This window comes from Capsicum annuum, chromosome 1 (assembly GCF_002878395.1).
Source record: "Capsicum annuum cultivar UCD-10X-F1 chromosome 1, UCD10Xv1.1, whole genome shotgun sequence".
Taxonomy (NCBI): domain Eukaryota; kingdom Viridiplantae; phylum Streptophyta; class Magnoliopsida; order Solanales; family Solanaceae; genus Capsicum; species Capsicum annuum.
The window spans coordinates 226,151,805-226,156,751 of NC_061111.1; the positions used below are offsets into that span (position 1 = coordinate 226,151,805).

A 4,947-nucleotide genomic window follows, 5' to 3' on the forward strand; every position below is an offset into this window, starting at 1 on the left:
CATATGGTCTAGTATTCATTTCCTTTGATAATTGGCCCATTTACAACTCTAAACTTCTTGTATCTACTTGCTGATTTTTCAATTCTGCTTGTTGACTTTTCATATCTTCAACCATTTGTGCTTGTCCAGCTAAGAGTTATTTAAATATCTCTCCCATGTTACTCATTGACTGATTTGATTGGGCTTGTAGCTGTGGGGCGTTCCATGGATGATTTGATGTCTGAGTCTGCCACTTCATGTTGTAGGCATTACCGTAATTTGGCCTTTGAGCATTGCCTACATACATCATAGATTCCAAATTTGAAGCACACATGACTGCTGTATGACGACTATTTCCGCATACCACACACTAATTTGTAGCTTGTTGGATGGCATTAACTGTGGCTGTAGGTTGTGCTGCTTCCAAATTCATGCTGCTGAACTAAGTGTTGATCAAATTATGTAATGCAGAAACCTGTGCTGATAAGGCTGTGAATTGGTACACCTCCAATTTTTTTGTGGCACTTCTAGAATCTAATGCCACTCTAGATTTCCTTATGCTATGCGGTTCAGTAATGTGTATAACTCATTATAATTTAATTCCAACGCTTGACCACCTACGGCTGAATCTAGTAGAATCTTTGTATTATGATCAAGATCTTCTACAAAAGTATGAGAAAGTACCTCATTAGATTGTTCATGGTGTGGAAAATCCTGAAGAAGAGCCTTGAAGCATTCCCAACCATGATAGAAGTTTTCATCAGGTTTCTGTTTGAAGCTCACTATCTCACTGCAAAGTTGCATAGTCTTTCCTGATGGAAAGAATCTGATCAGAAACTTTCTAGCTAAGTCATCCCATGATATGATTAAATTAACCGGCTCCAAATTCAACCACTTTTTAGCTTCCCCCAAAAGAGAATGGGGAAATAGTGTCAACCTCACATAATCCAAACTCACCCTCGTCGGAGTAAATGTATCAGTAAGCTCAATGAAGGTCTGCAAGTGGACTTGTGGATCCTCGTGTAAAAGCCCTGCAAACGATCCACAGCTGATAAGAATGTTCACCATGTTGTGCTTTAACTTGAAATTCCCCCCAGCTGCCGATATTTGAATTGGAGAATTCAAGTTTGTCGAAAGTGGGACTGCCACTTCCCTAACTGTCCTACATGCATGTTGTTCTATCGCCATCATCACAGGATTCGCTTGGTCTTCTTGGATTTGAGGAATTCTAGGGAGAAGGATAACTTCTATCCTGTGTTGGTAAAAGTTCTGCTCGGGTTCAATGCTTGGCTCTACCAACTCCCGATCCCTTGCCAGCTTATCAACCTAAAAACCTGCTTCCTGCAATAACAAAACCAAGACCAAGCGTAAAAACACCAAATAAATCTAAAAGTGAAATTAAAATAAATAATTTCCAAAATCTAAGTCCCCGGCAACGGCACCAAAAACTTGACAACACCCAACACACACGCAAGTGTACGTGGTCTACCAATTAATATAGTGGCCTTCAAGAAAGCCGAATATCAATCCCATAGAGACTTGATTCGGTAACGATTTGATTTCAGTTCACAATTTAGATTCAATTGATGCGAGAGTAAACAAAATAGAGTTTGAATATTTTAAACAAGGAAAAGTAAACAATACAAAAAGTAAAGGTCTTGAGACAATCAATAAGAGAAAATCCAGGGTTGAAGCACTCTGAACAATCATATTATACTATTGGATTTCATTCGTTAACTTACTTATGTTGGTTGGTAATTCGTAGGTTTAATTGCACGATTATAGTTTCCCAACCTCTAATCTTTTACGTAAGTTGAACCTTACAACTACATCGTTGAGTTGGGATGTAATAGTTGAATTAAATTCTTAACAAAAATCATCCTACATATTAATCAAGTAAGACATCTACGTACATCCCTGTCGTAGATACTAATTCAAATTTCGTATTTTATAAAGGAACCAGAACCATAATATACTTATTCCCATGTTCTATCGCCCTATTCCCTCTCCCGAGTTCACAAGTTTGACAATGGATGTATTCTAAGGGCCGCGAATCATTAAAATAGTTAAAACAAGAATAATAAAACAACCAATAATGGTAATCTAATCAAACAAATCATGTTCTTGGCTTCAACCCCAGAAAGGTGGCGTTTAGCCACGCATAGTCATAATCTCAATCACAAAGTTGTAATTAATGACTAAAAACATGTATGAACTAAATAAAATTAATAAAAACCTAATTATGAAGTTTTAGCAGCCCCTTGATCTCCAAAATATGTCAAAAGATATGTAAAAACGTGATACATGTATATATAGAATAAGGGTAAGTTAAGTCCGTGTTGGAGTCGATTTAGCTTAAAATGCCCTGGGATGGAGTAGAACATGCGTCGTACCATCTATTCCTATGGAGTGGAGCATGAGACACACCCTCTATTCCATAGGAATAGAGCATGCAATGCATGCTAATACATGATGCTACTGGAATTTGTCCTCCAAATTTTGGTTAAGCGTTAGTCCTTCCTCCTTTCATCCCTTGTCTTGTGGTATTTTTCCAATGATTTCCAGCCTCTATATCATCCATATATCATCATGTTAAGATTATAAAGGATCCTACAAGAAAAAACCACACGAATTAGAGGTACAAACACAAAACATCCATCACGATGAATAAAAAACAAAAGCTTAGACTAGGTTGATTTCCATGGTCTTTCACTTCAAGTTTCCACTCTTCCCTTGACTCATTTAAACTTTGTACACTCTTTAACACTTTTTTCCACATATAATAACACATTTAAAACCACAAGGAACATATAGAACACAATAGAATCAAAAAAGATAGACTAGGCAAGCAACTAGCTCAAGCTAGAAAGACTAGTTTTCTCTATTGAACTCTAATTGACTCTTTTAAGTACCAACTTGTTGGAAAACCCTTGTAACCATTATAAACACATGATTTAACACTTTGATACATATTTATATCATTATCTACCAATATAGTATAGAATCATCCTTAGCACAAGGCTAAAACGACTAGAATAGTGATGCTAGAATGCATAAATACACCCAACATCAGTCCAACCTCTCAAGACTGAAAGAAACCTGAACAGGAATGAAATAAGAAGATTTGGTTAATCGATCCATAATGACCCAAACACTATCAAAACCGTGAAAAGTATGAGGTAACCTAGTCATAAAGTCTATAGTGAACCATTCCTAGTTTTACTCAATTATGGGTAACCTCTGAAGTAAACCACAAGTCTGAAATGTTCGGCCTTCACTTCTTGGTAACATAGACAATGAGATACAAAATCCAATATATCCTTCCTTATACAACCCCACTATTAGTGCTGTCTCAACTTATGATACATCTAAGTCACTCCCGATTGAATGAAATACCTGGAACAATGAGCCTCCTCCAAAATTAATCTCACCTAATCACCAATTCTCGGCACGTAAACTTGGCCTCTAATCCTTAATAGGCCATCTAAATCAAACGGGGATTTATTAGCTTCTCTACCCAACACTTTATCCTGAGTGACTCTCAGCCCAATATCATTAAACTGATGAGCCCGAATCTACTCCATCAAAGAAGATCTAGCCTCCATAAATGCTAACACACTACCAGATATTAAAATATCAATCCTAACCATCTGGTTATCTAAAGAATAAACCTCCAAGGATAAAGGACTCTCCTGGGCCAAATGATACACCAAACTACCCATGCTAGTTGACTTCCAACTCAAGGCATCCACAACCACATTTGCCTTGCCCTAATGATAAAGAATAATAAGATTATAATCCTTAAGCAACTCCAGCCTATGAAATTACCTCATATTAAGATCTCGCTGGGTGAAGAAATACTGAAGACTACAGTGATCCGAGAAGATCTCATAACAGACCCCATAAAGATAGTGCCTCCATATCTTAAAAGAAAATACATCCGTGCATAAATCCAAATCATGGGTAGGGTATTTCCTCTCATGGGGCTTCAACTGATGAGAAGCATATGCAATTACCTTACCTACATGTATTAATACAACAACTAACCCAACACCTTAAGAATCACAAAAGATAGTAAGACTCATAACCACCTTGGGTAGAGTCAAGATAGGAGCTGATGTCAACAAATCCTTAAGCTTTTGAAAGGTCGCCTTATAAGCTTCAAACCACTGAAAGAAAACTTTTTTCTAAGTCAACTTGGTCAACGGAGCTGTAATAGATAAACAATCCTTAACAAATTGATGGTACTAACCTACCAAGCTAATAAAACTTTAAATATCGAGTGGAGAAGTAGGTCTAGCCCATTAACAAATTGTTGCAATCTTTGTTGGATTGACCATAATACCATTTTTGGTCATCACATGGTCCTAGAAAGAAAGAAACTGCAACTAAAACTCATATTTGGAGAACATAACATACAATTTGTCCTTCCTCAATCTCTGAAGTACAATTTGTAAATGCTCCTAATGATTGTCCGCACTCTTGGAATAAACCAAGATATCTTCTATAAATGCAATAACAAAAGAGTTGAGATACCTAGTTCATCAACTCTATGAACGTGGTTGGGGAATTGGTCAACCTGAAGAACATCACCAAGAATCATAATGACCATATCGAGTTTGAAAAACTATCATTAAAATATTCATAGATCTAATCCTTAATTGGTAATACCCAAACCTCAAATCAATCTTTGAAAACATTGAAGCACCCTAAAGTTGATCGAATAAATAATCAATATGAGGAAGAGGATACTTATTCTTAACTATCACCTTGTTCAACTATCGATTATCAATACGCATATGCATAGACCCATACTTTTTCTTCACAAACAAGACAGCCATACCCCAAGGTGATACACTATGTCGAGTAAATCCCTTAAATAATAACTCTTGTAACTGGTCCTTTAATTTCTTCCACTCTATTGGGGCTATCCTATAAGGAGGATAGAGATGGGCTTAGGGCTCAACA

At 36.7% G+C, this 4,947-nt stretch overlaps 1 non-coding gene across 1 annotated transcript; it reads left to right on the forward strand.

The window, feature by feature from the left end:
• The first annotated feature begins 673 nt into the window (after nt 1-673).
• On the forward strand, nt 674-777 carry LOC124892286. Its single transcript, XR_007050169.1, has one exon. It is a non-coding gene; the product is annotated as a small nucleolar RNA R71 (small nucleolar RNA).
• The last annotated feature ends 4,170 nt before the right edge of the window (nt 778-4,947 follow it).